Below are 16,013 nucleotides of genomic sequence, written 5' to 3'. Positions count from 1 at the left end.
TCTGTGGTCAGACTGGGAGCAGACATTCACATCCCAGACTGAGCCCTTGAATCTGGCACGTCTCTTACAGACCAGATGCTGAGATGTGCATGCTACTGTCACAGAGATGGCATTCAGAATTTGGATTACATTCTGTTCACAGTGCCTTGTATTTTGCTGGAAAAATAATGAAGATTTTGATGTATTCACAAAGGGCAACATTCCCAGGATCCTTGAGTCTGTCAGTCTGCTAATGCCAGGAAATAATCTGGCTGTGTGCTGAAAGTGTGACAAGGATGACTGCAGCAATGTCTCTATGTGCTTCAAGTGACTCTGTATGTTAAAAATATGCTGGGGAGCAGATACATCCCAGAAGAGAGCACAGGATCTCTGTGCAGCTCTGGCGCTCAGCCCGGATGTTCAACGCAGGCCTTAGCTATTACATGTGCGAAGAACAGAGACAGGTTAATATTTCCACCCAGCTCCACTCACTCATCTCTTCCAAACTGCAAGTGGGGTGGGAATGGATCAAAGCAAGAACACCACTTAGTTTCCAGGTTATGTCTCTAGCTTGCACACACCCTACCTCCAAATATTTCTGTCATTGTCTTTCTTTTCCCCTCACCAAGAGAAAACATCTACCCTGCGGACCTCATCACTTTCCTCACTGGATCCCCCTGCTGTGTTCTGTCAGTTACTTTCTAAGCTATGTGGCCAACTGTACACTAATATAATTCTTATACTAATCTAATTCTATGATACTGTGAAAAATCTTTCTGTCATTAACTCTTACTCATTGTTTGCTGAGTCAGCCAACGTGCATTTGGGGTTCCACTCATACACAGACCTTTGAGTGACATGGATATTGCAGGAAATTCTTTTTTTTTTTGCTGTATCACAGATCCATTATGTGTGGCATTTTATTAAGAAATTGCAATAGTTTGTCCAGATATCTTAAGCACTTGCAGTCTAAATATGGTAAACAGTGGCTAAACAGATACAAGCACATTGCACAAGGTAAAAATGCAGTTAAACAGAAAAAGTGGAGATGCATTTTAAATTTTAGGGTCCATATCCACAAACTTCTCAGCAGAAAAATTCAGTTCTCAATTATACAGACTTTAAAGATTCTAGTAGATTTTTAGTACAGTAGTACAATATTTGTTTACAGAAGCCACAATTGAAAACTTTCCAGTCAGGTTCCTGACCAAAGAACTCTACTGAAAATTCTACTTTTTCTCCATATTCTACAGATTACTTTGCTAGCAAAATAACTTATATCAAAGAGAAAAACTTTGGAAATACTCTCAAATTTCACAGAGGTTTAAAAAGAGTTTTTCCTCAAGCATATAATACTATGTTAATCAATTGGATCATCTTTAAAAAATATTCAAAATGCTTAACTCCTTCAGTGTATTCCCTCCATGTTACCCATATATTATAAACCTTGCAATCCTACTATTTATATCTAAACTGAAAAATTTTCTCCTGTCTACTACTAGAATAAAAAGTTATCTCAATGAGCCTAATATAATGTTGAATACAAAGACTGAAGTGCAATTTTAAGAAATCTTTGTTCTAAAAGGGGTGTCTCCAATCTTTATTATCATACATCATCACTTTTTCGGGTAGTCCTCTGGCAGCTGTGAACAAAGTTTTTCAGCCATTTATCTATTTCAATCACAATAGGCTGAATCATCACCATCTCTAAATCATTTTTAACCATGCACATGATACATAATAAAAGAGTTTGCTAGAAAAATGCAGATTTTCTATCCCAATTTTTAAAAATCCTACTGCAAATTTGAAAATAGTAAGTTCTTGGGGAGTTTTGCATTAAAAATATTCTCTTGTCTTTAGTCATTAGAAAACGTTTTTCCTATATTTTCTCTAAATACATGATACTAAGAAAGCCATGCTACAAGGTATGATTGAAGTTCAAATGTGATTCCAGGACACTTTGTGGTCATTGTCTGACAGGAGAAGGAAATCAGTGCTAGGAAAAATCACTGAGAAGTTATATGGAGGCAGTAATAATCCAGGTTTTCATACTGACCAAATAGCTCTTCAGATGACATGGAGCTTTTGGTTTTTGCTTATCCACATGGGAATCAGTTATACAAAAAATCATTCTCCTCAATTCAGAGAATTTTTATTTAAGACAATGATTTCTATTGACTTTTTTTTAATCTTCAGCCTCAAATGTATCAATGCTGTGTAAAAACTGATATGAGCATACAAAGTCCTTACCAGTTTTCCACAGGTGGTTTCAAAATATGCAGCAGAGAAACCACCACTGGGGATGAAAAGGAGATTGTTCTGCCTGAAGTAGTGGGTGTCAATAGGCAGAGGGCTTCAAAAACACCAGGATGTTCAGGGATGATCACTTCAGATGCTTTGCCACCTGGACTGATTTCCCCAGAAATATTCTGATTGCTTCATCTGAATTAATTTCTATTACAATCACTGCTATAAGGGCCAGACGTATGTGTTCAGAGCATTCAGTAGCTACAGTTTGACCTGAAGAACCCCATGCTTCTGATTTCTAACAAAAAGGAGCATAGAGTACTCCTAATTGCAGCAGCAAATTTTGTTGATTTGTTGCTGGAAAAAGCAAAATTAACACCTGATATTCTATTATTATCAGGCAGGGATTGATAACAGCTCCTTTCTTTGTTGCAGATGTTGCAGGTTGTTTCTTGTTCCTCTTCTTTGAAAAAAAATAATAGAAAAAGCAAAGCGAATGGAGCATTTTGAGTAAGAATATGTAAGGGAAACATTCTTTATCAGAAAAGTTTAAAACATTTTGCTTAGGGTTTCTGGTGAGAGCTGAGGCTCATCCTTGCATAAAAACACAGAAAAGCACAAGTTGAACACACAGCCTTAACTACCAAAACCATTTCACACCATCAAGCACAGGACACAGATATATATGGATACCAGCACTGGGATATATTGTGCCAAGAAATTATGATTTTGACAAAAATTTTTTGTGTGTTTTGGTGAAAAAAGAAAAAGTTGCACACCTAGTTCAACCCACCAAAACCTGACCTCAATAAGTCATAATAGCTGTACTCTAGTCCTGACACTAATTTTTAATAAATAATTTAATGCAACTGCCTTTTAAAAGAGGTTCGGTGGCCTCCACTTGCTCATTTGTGCGGAGGTAAAAACATCATACTGAGATCTCAAGTGTTGTAGCAATTAAAAAATGAGAAAGATGCTGTTCTAGGATTTTCAGGGACATTGCACTTCACAATCTTCAATTTTACAATTAGGATAACTTCCAATGTGTTTATAACCTTAAGAATGTCAACATGTTTCCATTATCTACTGTGTACATATTATTTTGAACCTACTTCACAGTGCAGAATATATTAATGTATTTATTTAGATTCTGATAAAGTGGTCCTTCAGACACTTAAGGACTTAAAGCCTTCATAAAAATCTTGAACAGACAAGTATTTTAAAATGTGGAAAAATCATTAAATGTTAAATAAGGACTTGCATATATTTCCATTGCTTCATTAGCATTTTTTGATTAAAAATTACATGCAAAATTTACAAAGAGAACACTAAGGGTCTAATACTCTCTAGCACTTAACAGTTCACCAGGGCACATTTTTCATTAAAAAAAATTAATAAAATAATAGAAGGGAAATAAAAAGCTTAAAAGAAAAAAGGAGAATGAAATTTATTTCATCTGACTTTGAACATGAGGGGCAGACATGATAGATGACAGCTCTTGTATGTTCACTGTTTCTGTCTGATAGAGGGTCAGTCTCAAAAAGTGACCTATTATGTAGGGATCTGAAAAACACATCTCATGGGTGTCATGGCCTTTTACAGTATTCTGAAAGGCTCCAAAACCTAGCAACCAGTCTCTCTCCCCTCAGCTTTCAGAGGGCTTCAAAGTTAATATGGCTGGCCTCAGGCAGGTGCTCATTGAGTTGTGCCTGTGAAACTGCTTGAAGTTTTACAACTGTGTTCCAGAAATGAATTATGTAAAAATACCCTCTTGCTTACTCCTCATCTGCTGTCTTTTTGCAGTTAAAGCCATGTTGTATCCTTCTGAAACACTATTAATTTTCTATTCTTAATTGCTTCATCATTTTCATACAAGGTAAAAAATTGGGATTACACTGGACCACTGCAGTCATATGTCAAACAGTCTCATGAGGGCAATTCATTCCATTGCCATTGTAATGCAGAGATCAAATACACTGTTGTACATGACATGACCTTCTTCTAATTGTTTCAATCATTTCTGCCTGTCTTCCAAATTTAAATGCTCAGATCCCAGCTGCTTTCAGGTATATAGTTTCTAGGCCTACAAGGGATTTTAATCACATTGCTGTCCACCCGGTATTTCAGAAGGAGGGGAAGGAAATCACTGACTCATTGGGCCAATGTCTTGGCATCATCCTGAAAAGGATAAGGCAGAGAGAAGACTACCACACAAGAAAATAATAAAAAAAAAAAGTTATCCATCTTATTTGGAATCTAAGGACACTGGATATGAGAATGAGAAAATATGTTTCTATACAATAGCAAGCTTTTAATTCCTGTATCAAAGTATAGCTTCCACATGATTTATATGTGTGATTTTATATTCACAAAATCCAAAATGTTTTCACAATTTCTGTAATAAAGTTGTATAAATGTAAAGCCAAGTGAAGTTCTATAAATGTAAAACCAAGTGAATAATCTACTAGGAATAAGTTGTTAAATATATTTCTCTGTTTGTTCAATAAAAATCTAGGCCTTTTTTTTCTCTGAAATCATTAACCAGATTTCTTTGCAAACAATTTTCCCTCTTTAGAGAGCAAAAATTGCACATTCTTGTGCATTTAAACAGAAAATTTTCAGATCCACACAACGCTTGTCAGTGCTTGTCTGCACAGTAAGTAGCACAGTTGGAGATGAAGAGACACACAGTGGGAAATGAGGGTGCTCACCTGATTTGCTTGGTATCAGCTTTTACTTGGCAGAACCAACACCAGTTGGGAGCTCACACAGATAAAGTTATTTGTGGAAAATTAGTCATCCATAAGGTCAAGAGAACATTTCTTTTTCCAATTAACTCAAGTGCCATAGATTTTAAAACTTTGAGAACAGAACTGTAGCCATGAAAAACCACAACTTGATGTTATGTATTATTCTGAAGGTGCTTTTTTTCCTATTTCTTATTCATTTGAAACAAACTACCAGCTTTCAAAGAATCTTTTTTTATGCTGACAAAGCTGAAGTATCTTCTGCAATTCTTAACAAATATTTTCTTATGTAGGCTACTATGCAGGGTGATAGTTGATTCATATAAAACTTAAAACTCATGAGTAATTCCATTCAGTTCATGATATTACTCATACCCTTTAATGAAGATACACGTTTAAGTATCTTGAGAACTCTTTAGAATATACAGGGTCAATTAGAGAATTAGGGACTTTTCATGTGGGTTGATTACCAACTTCCCCTGCTCGCCCCCCTCCCCCAGAAGTCCATTTTTGAATCACTGAAGCCTCTTAGAATTCTGAACAACTCATACAGCAAAAAAATAGTAAAAAACAAGAAACAAAGTTGTAAAACCAAACCGCGCTATCTTGCTGGCTTATGAGGCAGACTATGTAGGATAGTGTAATGGGGGAAAAAAGCAGACTGACTTTTTCCTAAAAAAATATTTTTACCTTGCATCTGTGTGCCCAAGTCCCTCTGGAATTTTAAGAATGTAATGCATAACTAATTTTAAAACGAAACAAAATTACCATCTCTTTTTCTGAATGTAATTCAAATGTACACTTGTGCAAGTTTTGGGTTGTTTATTTTAAATGGCAAATGGAAGATGGACCCATACTGACACCAAGAAACACCAAAGAAATCCCCTGGGAAAGGCCCAACACAGGTCATTACACCCACTGTCCCTCCATCTGGCTAAACAGAAGCAAGAAGTTTTCTAGTCTGCCACCTAATTAATAAGAGCACAATTCCAGAATTCATTTGCAACTCAGTACTAATGAGTATATATTGACAGCAAGAGTTTCTATTTTAGACATATTAGTGAATATAATTGTATTCCATTCCCAGTGATTGGCATTTTGGATCACACATCATGAAAGAGGGTGGAGATAAAGTTTTCCTCTCCGAAGAAATTCAGTGTTGGATACCAGGGTTCCACAATAACAGCCAAATCAAATTGTTGGAACTTAACACTGTGAAGCACTTTTCTTTCAAATTACTTGATGATTTTCAAAACCTGAATCCATCTCTTACTATCTGTTTTTTAATCCATATGGAGCAGCAGTCCAAACTAAGATCTAGAATTAAAATTACTAAAGCACATTGGAAAATCTTTGCACAAAAATGAAAGAACAAGAACTAAGTTAATTCTTTTTTAAAAGCAGTATCATTTTCCTTCTTTGTATTTATAGGAATTCAGATATATCAACAGTATTCTCCCATAGATCTCACTTTTTTTTTCCATTTTCTAATAACTTGTGATGAATTTAAATAATGCAATTCCTTAAGTTGATGCTAAATATCAAACTCCAACCAGTGCTTGACAATAATTACATGCATTTTATATGAATAAATAATTTTTAAAAGAGCAAACATTCTGGTACTTTCAAATGAAGTCTTTACTGATTTGTGTACAACAATAATCCTTCTCTTTTTCTGTGTATTGTCTTCTGAGGCATCAACATGAAGGACAGGAAAATAACCCTGCAGCTTGTGTGATGCCCAGCAACAAGAATTTTAAGTGCCTTACTAAGGGTGATATAGAGAATTGCATCACATTCCAGTGGAAAGAGATGTTAAACACAAATATCAACATAACATTCAGAAGCCCATGTAAGAATCAGTGAGTGCAATAACAGGCATTTTGTTGGCAATGATTCCTTTCACACAAGTTTTCAGACTACCTTAAAACCCTCAGCCCTCTGGTAAGATTGAACTATTAACTGTGATGAAGCATATGTGTGTAACACTTCACAAGTGGCAAAGCTGGACAAAATGACGTACAAGAGATCTGAATATGTTAAAGCATATTCATGAAGTAAGATTGGTTAGGGAAATAGAATATATATACACATTATCAGTAAGAACATTCCTTTCCCTGACAATCTACAAATTTACATGTCACTATACAGTGTCAGTCATTAAAGTCTTTAAAATTGCCACTTAAAACAAGTGTAATTTAAATATCACAGTATTTTCCTTACTTTTCTAAGGTTAACTACACATAAGTGACAAATGCGAAGTCACAGAGGCATGACCAGTGCCATTGGAGTTATACAGAACAATTCAGAAATGCACCTTTACCAAAAAGATATACATAATTTAAATTAACAGAGCATCCCAAGTCAGTGACTGAGATCTGAGAGTGTTGCATCCTTGATTGTACATGAGCGCAGCTAGAAAGTTTGCGATGAGGTTCCAATTCAAACACAAAGGGAGTAAGAAAAATGTCCTTATCACTTTACATGGTGGCATAGAGAGGTAAATCAGCTTCCCCTAAGCAGAGGCAAAATGATGAGCTGCCTCCAGGAACAGATTTTCATGGGACATCCCAGCAAATAGTGTCAGGACATCTGCTGCTTACAGCAGTCTGGCATCAGGCATCAGCATCAGTGTGCAGGTGATTATAAGGAAGCAGCTACACTTCCAGCAAGGGCTAAATTTTGCTTTCACCTACTAAATCAATGCATGGAGTTGGTTCTTTGTAGCAGGCTAAATTAACCTGGTCAGTTTTTTTAAAACTGGGATTTTCTGAAGCCAGTTCTAAAGCTATTCAGTGGACTACAATATGTGAAATCACAGCAAATATAGTTTCAATAAATTTTTCATGAGGTTTAGGTCCTGATTCTGTTTTCATCCTTACCTGTGTCTATACCTACCTGGAACTCTGTTCAGTATACAGACATCTACATTGATAACAAAAGCCTGCTACTGAACATAATATTTTACACTCTAAGCTGAGCTTCTTCATAATCCTCTAATACATCATATCGAAATACCAATGCTTGTACATGTAAGTATGGGCGTATGGCATATTTGAAGATTTCAGGACACGTATGCCAGCATGAAAATACACTCATTTACATGCTAGGAGACATTATGGTAAAGATAATCCAGGGTACAGACATATGGATTCAACTAGCAAACCCTCTTCAATACAAGCATTTTTTACGAATATGAAGGCATGTTAACAGATTAGAACTGATGTTCCCTATACTGAAGAGAATTTCAATCTACATAGCTAAAGAACAAACCTAATTTAGATTTGCTAGGTCCAGGATTTGCTACCAAAGGAAAAAAAATGAAATCTGTTTGATGCAGCTTGCCCCTTTTATCTTTCAAATAAAGAAAGAACTCTTGACAGTCATAGAAAATATAGCATTTATCCTCTGTAATTTATAAAATAACTGTACATATAATTAATGATCTGAAATATTTAAAATAAAATATTCAAATTATATTTGTGTATGAAAAATGAGCCCCTATGAACTCAGCATTTTTAAAAAGCATTTTATCTCACTGTAAAAATAGTAGAACATTTAGAAGAGAATACTGAAAGAAACAGCATTGGTGAAAGCTGCGGTTTGTAATTGCAAAGTTAATTATCTTTCCTAAACCATCAGTTGTCACTTAGATAGACCAGATTCTAGCAGGCTCTCAGGGGACTGACTTTATTTCATTCCTAATGGCTTGGGACCCACCATTTTGCTGTCTCTGAACATTTGGTCACTGAATGCACCATTTATGGAGTATTGTTTAATTAAGGGCAAATTAAGAGAACTGTGCACAGAATTTAATTTCATATCCTGTGTAAATTCTTTTAAAGAGGGTACTAACTATAGGCATTATAACTTTTCATTATCCACTGTTTCTACAAGGTATTGACAATTTATTGTTTGCAACAGTTAAGAGTTTTGTTTACCCTTTGGGGAATTCTGCTGGCACTGCAGTTTTTTGCCTCATCATTCCATTAACCCCCTATATGCCACTTTCACTGTTTTGTGATCAGCCATATATTTGAAAATCCACTTTTTTTTCATACATGTTCAAATATACGTCCATAACAAAATAAAACAAGGCTAGAAGATAAGATGTACTATATACATATGCATATAGTGCGCATGTGCAACAGGAATTCCTACAGGACTAGTGGAGACTACTTTGTCTGCACTGCAGACAGCCAAAATTAACTGAATCTCCTTATGCTGTTGCCTCTAAACAGAAAGTAAGAAAGTGCAGAGAGCTAGAATATTCAATGTTGTACAGAACCTCCTAGTCCCTTCTTGGCAGAGACACTTGCACAGTTTTGATGTAGTTTCCATTAACTGGTTCTTCAGCTACTGCATGTGACCTGTAGTTTGCTTTTCCGTTTCCCTCACTCTCACCGAGTCCTTCTGCTTGAGCTTCAAAAGCTGCTTGGATTGTGATGCAGCACAATGGCTGCAATGTCACCAGCACAAAAGAAAGCATGTTTACTGAAATCAACTAAAAATTGTATTTACTAGCAATAAAATGATTTCATCTGGAGTGAAGGACCAATTCCATTTTATGCTCGCAAAAGCATATAGCTTGAAAGTAGTTATTAATAGTCTTTGAAAGTAACAATCTGCCTTCAAATATTTCTATATTTCTGTTTCTAGAATATTTTAATAATCACAGAGGAAATGCATACTCTGGAGCAAAGGTACTCCAAACAGTACAAAACACAGCTTATATACATCCTGCAAAGTCTATGTAGAGCACAAGCATGGAGCACAAGTAACTGTCAAACATCCATGGTATGTTTTACCAATTGACCAGAAGCAAATAAATCAAAGGCTCTTATCAGAAAAAAGACAGAAATGGTTTGCAAAGCTTGAAGACATTCAGTATCATTATGCCAAACCAGTGGCAATACTTGATTTTTTCAGGAAGATTGCATAAAACTATCCAGAGAGGTTAATCCAGCAAACCTAGTAAGAGCTATGCAGACAGGAACACTGTTTTCAATCCACAGTAAGCAATCTCTCACTTCAAATTCCCTGTTGTTCTCACATCAGGGTGTAGCTGCTTTGCCTGAAGAACTTTTACAGTCACTCAATTTCTTTCCTCATACTTCTGTTAGAAGAGGAGTAAATTGCAACATTTGCAAATTATCTTCACAAAATACCAACCAGGATAGCCAGAAGACGTATTCCTGGTTAAATTGCTATTATTTCTATATTCCAAGAAAATGACTTAACCTCTGATCTGGGATTTTGATGTGATAGAGGACTCTGCTCTCTGTCTTATGTTATTAAACTTGTCCCAATCTTTCACCCACTCCCTTAAACATATAAGATCCTTGATGTATACCAATACTGCAAGTAAATTAGTATAAATGTTTAACCATTTTTACTTCCTAGCATATTTTTAATGGTGCCAAAGTTGATAACGTAGATCATTAGTAGCATAAAGGATTGTTGTGGTTGTTGTTGTTCCTCTCTAGATATAGCTGCCTATTTCTGAAGAAACTGGATCTTCAAAGCATGTCTTACTGGAGAATGAAGCATTTAATTTTTTTAAGGAAGCTCATTTGTCTGCTTAGAAAAAGCGTATGAAATTTCACTGCAAAAGCAATTATAAGACAAAATTAGCACTAAGAATGAAAGGACTATCTTAATGATGACTGTAGCATCACTGACATGACATTATAATACTGTAAGAATTATACAGCATCCAAAACCTGTCAAATGAGATTTAGGAATATAGTTTGGAAGATATCCCCTATTGAGTTACTGTCCATAATCCTGATACAAATCCTGTAAAGTGTTCGTGTGAGGTAGTCCATATGCTAAGGGTAGCATATAATTTCAAAGCTGTCAGTTTTAATTTCTGTTTTATTAATTTTCCCATAAGTCTACAGACATACATTTCAGAGGATATCTATCTACTAGATTGTATCCACACAAAGAAGCAACAAAGAGATGGCTAATCCTGACGTGCTTCACCATGAAGATTTCACACATGGGAAGGAATAAGTGTAAACACCACGCTATGAGATGCAGGTGGGAAGATGTTGAAAACCTGGAGGAGCAGAGATAAAGGACATAGGGATGAAGCATGGATTCAAGAGGAAAATACGGATTTTTGCGTGCATGCCAAGGGAGAATGGAGGGGAGAACCTGTATTTGAATTACAGGTCTACACCTGCTTAAGTTTTCCAGTTCTACCATCACATTCTTGCCCTTAAAGGAAAACTATGACAAAAGTTAATTTAGCCCTTTGCCTGAAAAAAACAGCTGCAATCACACTATCTGGAAAGAGAATCCTTAGATATCTTGGTAAAATGTTATCTGTGACTGGCTGTGATTAGTTGATAGAAAAATGATGTAGGAAAGTGCAAATGAAGAACAGGCCCAAGCCTTGTCTAAAAGTCCAGAGCAAACTGGACTTTTAGACAAAAAAGTAAACATAAAAGTTTGCAGGAACTCATTGCCAGTTCTATTCTTTTCTAGTGGAATGTTTAGCAGAGGTTGATCGCCTCCTGTGGCAGGGCTGTGAGAACCCGAAGTAATGCATTTAACACAATATCAGTTTTCTTCCTACTACACAGCAATTTGCAATTTAACATCCGTGAGCCTCACATTTAAAAGGCAGGACTATGAAAATGTTCTGAATTTGCATATTTTCTTGAAAAAACACTATGATAGGAAAGCTGTGTCAGTAGCTGATCCCATCTAGACCATCGCTACCTTTATCATACCTTTTTCATCTTTAATTTCCATGTAAAAGACAAAGAAACTCAGACATAAGCTTTCTAGTTACACCTACACTGCCAAATAAAATAGGGTGAGTGACTGAAAACTGGATTCTTGATTGTTCATACTGCTTAACTTCTCTCTCACCTTTGACCTAACCCCAGGTATCATCCTGGACACAGTTCATTCTCATGACAGATTCCAAAACGGATATGACAACATTACTAAGCATGCTTCTCTCTGCCTGACACTATAAGCCACTTTCTCAAGTGTACTTTTTTCAGCTAATTTGCCTCCTAAAAAAACAAAACCACCAAAAAGTCATAAGGCCTACCAACAATGTAGGATTGTAAAATTACAGGACCAGCCCCTACTCTGACTGATATATTCCTTTACTAACTTAGTAACACAAAAACTGAAGAAAGGAATTTTTTCCCATAACATCACTGGGGTTCTATTGAGTATTTCTGATAAGAATCTCTGAAATAACATAATGGTAGAATCAAATTAATTTCTAGATATCTGTCAATATAATAGAGGCAATTAGATCATGTGTAATGTAAGACTGGCTTTAAAATTTGCTGGCATCATGGATCACTGTTGCATGAATTAATGCAAATGTTTATATTGAAGTTAATACTTTATGAACACTGAAGTATGTATAATATTTTTATCATGTAAAATAATTTAATGTATTTAAGATAATTAAGTTGCAATGAAAATGTGTTTTGATAATTTGTTAAAAATAACTGAGGCTAAACCTATTTTTGTCAAGAGCAAATTTGAAATCCAATGTTCTTTATTTTAAGCTCCCTGTTTTTCACTCTTCCTCAGATAATTGTTCTTTAGAATAACAGCAGCTATGTCTGCATGTCAGCTCTCAGATTCCAGATGTGCCTTAGACCATCTTGTGACCACAAACATAAATCTCAGATCTTTTATCCAGCAGTTTAGCTCTAGACCTGTAAAAAAAGTGAGCCAGTGCTCTCCATAGGATACCATCTGGACTCTGCAGCTAAGATTCAAACACTGGGCATGGTACAAATCATGTGAAAGTTAATCATACAAATAGCTGCTGTCATTTTGTTTCTCCTATATATAGAGTTTGACTGCTTGCTCTCACTGTTTTGTAGTGCCTTCTCACTGTCTTTCCATGTACTGAGGCAGACACAATGAATTAGAGAAATTGCATTTAACACAATTTTCTTTCAAGAAAATAAACATTTTTCTGCTATGACTAGTGTGAACTACTTTCTCTAAAACTATTATTTTCAAATAATCTGTGCGCATGTGATTTTTCCATCTTCTAGAAGCCCATCAGGAAGACTTGTTGGAAATTTATTGCAGTCAGAGAAAACTAGATTCTTAACATAGAAATCATTTGCCACAAAAATTTGGAGGATTGATTCCATACTTCTGATCTCATCTCTTTCAAAGTATTTTAATAGATATAACAGATTAAGATTTCACCACTGAGAATCCCAAGAGGTGCCTCTCAGATATCTCATCTATTTCTCCAAAGATACAGGCCTTGAAATTTCTGTCTTGTATTAACACCACTTTCTTAGAAACTGAGCAAGTTTTTCGTTTAGCACAAATGCTCTCTAGATCCTGGTCTCCTTCAACAGAGGAACTACATTCTCATATCTGTGTGGAAAAGCATCTCAATTTAGCCATGATGGTAAGAGTCATTCTTATTCATTCTCTAATTCCGAGACTAAAATCTTTCAATGGTATCTCATCTTAAAATTCATTAATAATAATAATTTTTAAAAATACTAATTTCTAGTGTGATTTTTTATACCGATAGTGTCTATTTTCCTGCAGAAACAGTTACAGTACAGCATTCTTTGAAAAAAGTAGAAGTATGGAGGATTTCTAATCCAACTAAAATAACAGTTTACCTGACTGTGTTCTTAGCCACAAACCACGGGAATGCTTCCCTACAGCTTGGCAGGTGTGATTTGGAGATAATTGCAGCAAAGGGAGGGGGCCATCTCTGGCTTGCAATTCTCCTCGAGAGACTGCAGGTCTTTTTTCCTTCTGTGTAACCTCGTATGATAATTTGTCCAATTCCACCTGTCTGCTAAAGTAGCTCTTACAGTTGGGTGTCTGTGGTTAATTGATATTGTTCTGGTTTAGTGCAGCTTCTGTGCTAGTCACAGGAACAGGCAAAAATAGTTTTCAAAGTTGAAAACTAAATCTGGAATCATTACAATATCAGTATTTTGCTTAAGAGATTTGCTAAATGGTCAGTCTGGATGCTATTCTTTTCAAAGAATTTAAATGTGTTGCAAGTTTTAAATTGGAAACCTCTTCTCAGGAAGCAATACAGAGTTACATACTGCAAAATTTAAATCAGAACTGGAAAATGGAGTGAAAAAAAGATTTCCGTAATCTCTTGGCTGTGATAAATAAAGATAGGATAAAATAGTCAGGGTGACCTTGGCAGTTTAGTGCAAAAACTTGTTCTCAGAAGGTTCATGGATTTGGAAGCAAAGATCTCATCAATAGCCTTAAATATGTCCACAGATTGAGAATGAAGTTGAATCTTAGATACAGATCCTGTAACTAACCATCTGGATATTAGTTTCCTAGTTTTGCAAGGAACTTTAGCAGGTGCCTAAGTTTATATTTTAAGTATTCATGGACAAAAAGTTAAGAATGTTCGCAGGAACCTTGGCTGAACTGTTGGCTGCATATCCAGACAATAAATCTATTTATAGACACATACATATATAGGCCATATGACACCAACAATCCATATTGTATATGCTAACTCAGCTGAAGGCTTCTCAGCAGTGTAGGCAGAATCAGTTTTATGGAAGCAGCAATATGGGTCACAGCAGATGGGAGAAAGAGGCTAAAAAGATTCAGTGGAGGCTTCAGCGGACAGAACAGATGGGTTGTGGGGGGAGAGAATGGGGTTTCTGGAGTAAGACTGGAGCTTGCAACTCAGAGGTCAGTGAAGGTCCATGATATTCTGGGTACAAAGTGATTGAGAAGACTAAAAAGGCTGGAGAAGCTAAGAGAGGCTTTAGTGGGGTTGTGTTATCAGGGTAGTGACAGCTCTTCTATCTCTCTGTGCTTCCGAGATTTTGACTATTTTCATGGGTAATCCCCCTCTTCCTCACTTTTCTGAAGCACAGAACTTTCACCATCCACCCTTTGCTCATCACCCATGGACCCATCCTCATCCACTACCCTTGTCCTGATTGGAAGGCCTGCAGTGTCCTGTCCTCCCACAGAGGCAAGGCCTGCTCCTCCTGGGATGAGCAACAGCAGAACATTGAAAGGGATGGCTGTCACAGAGGACTTGGGCCACACGCCTTCGCACAGGAAAGGCCGGCAAAAAAGTGACAATCCCTTCCCTAAGCAGCTGCACATCCCTAGGTTACATCCTGTTTGTTCACTCGGTGTTAGCAACAGCGGGAGAGGAAGATGGCTGTATAAAGCAGGAAACAAAGACCTGCTGTTCATCCTGGAAAGCCAGGCCCCATCCTTGGCAGAGAGGAAGCACACAGTCTGCTGCCATAAGCTGCTGCCTACCTTGTCTTTTGGCTTAATACAGCTCCGTATGCGAGTGTGACTGTTGTGTGTATATACATATGTGTGTATGTATATAGTTTAATCCAAGAAATAATTATAAAAACACAATAATGAGCTTCCAAGTATTATCAAGCCTATTAAGCTACAAATAGTTCATTGAGGACCAATTTCTAAGTGCTAAATATTACAGCTAGATTTTGCTTTTATGCAAAAATCAATGCAAACACATGAATCATTGAGAAGCATGCTGCAGCCTTCCAAAGTCAGTTTCTAATTAGCAATCCATTGATCCAAGTAGCTAGTACTACAAATAACACAGAAAAAAAAAATGTTCTACCAAGTGTATGGAAAAAAGAGTCAATTTTTTGCCCTTTATAATTAATTTCACTTCTTTCCAGAATTGAGGAAAGTGCCTAAGTTTTGCATCCCTAACATTATTTCCTATATACAGCAATGTTCCTCCTTTCATTCATTTCCCATCACTTAGAAAACTCACTCAAATTATGCATAAGAATAAAACAAATACAGAAAATAAATTAGGAAAAACTACCTATAGAAAACTCACTCAGATTTATTAAGAATAAAACAAATACAGAAAATAAATTAGGGAAAACTAACAAAAACTACCTAACTAACTAAAACTAACTAACTACTAACAAAAACCCAATTCTTTTCCTTGCTGCAAGTGCTCTCCATTCTTAGAAGAGGGCAATTAAGCTAGCCTTACTACCCACTAAAACAATTTAGAGTGTC

Source organism: Pyrgilauda ruficollis, unplaced genomic scaffold (assembly GCF_017590135.1).
Source record: "Pyrgilauda ruficollis isolate IOZ18807 unplaced genomic scaffold, ASM1759013v1 scaffold2, whole genome shotgun sequence".
In the NCBI taxonomy this organism is placed as follows: Eukaryota; Metazoa; Chordata; class Aves; order Passeriformes; family Passeridae; genus Pyrgilauda; species Pyrgilauda ruficollis.
Note: the sequence above shows the minus strand (reverse complement) of the source record.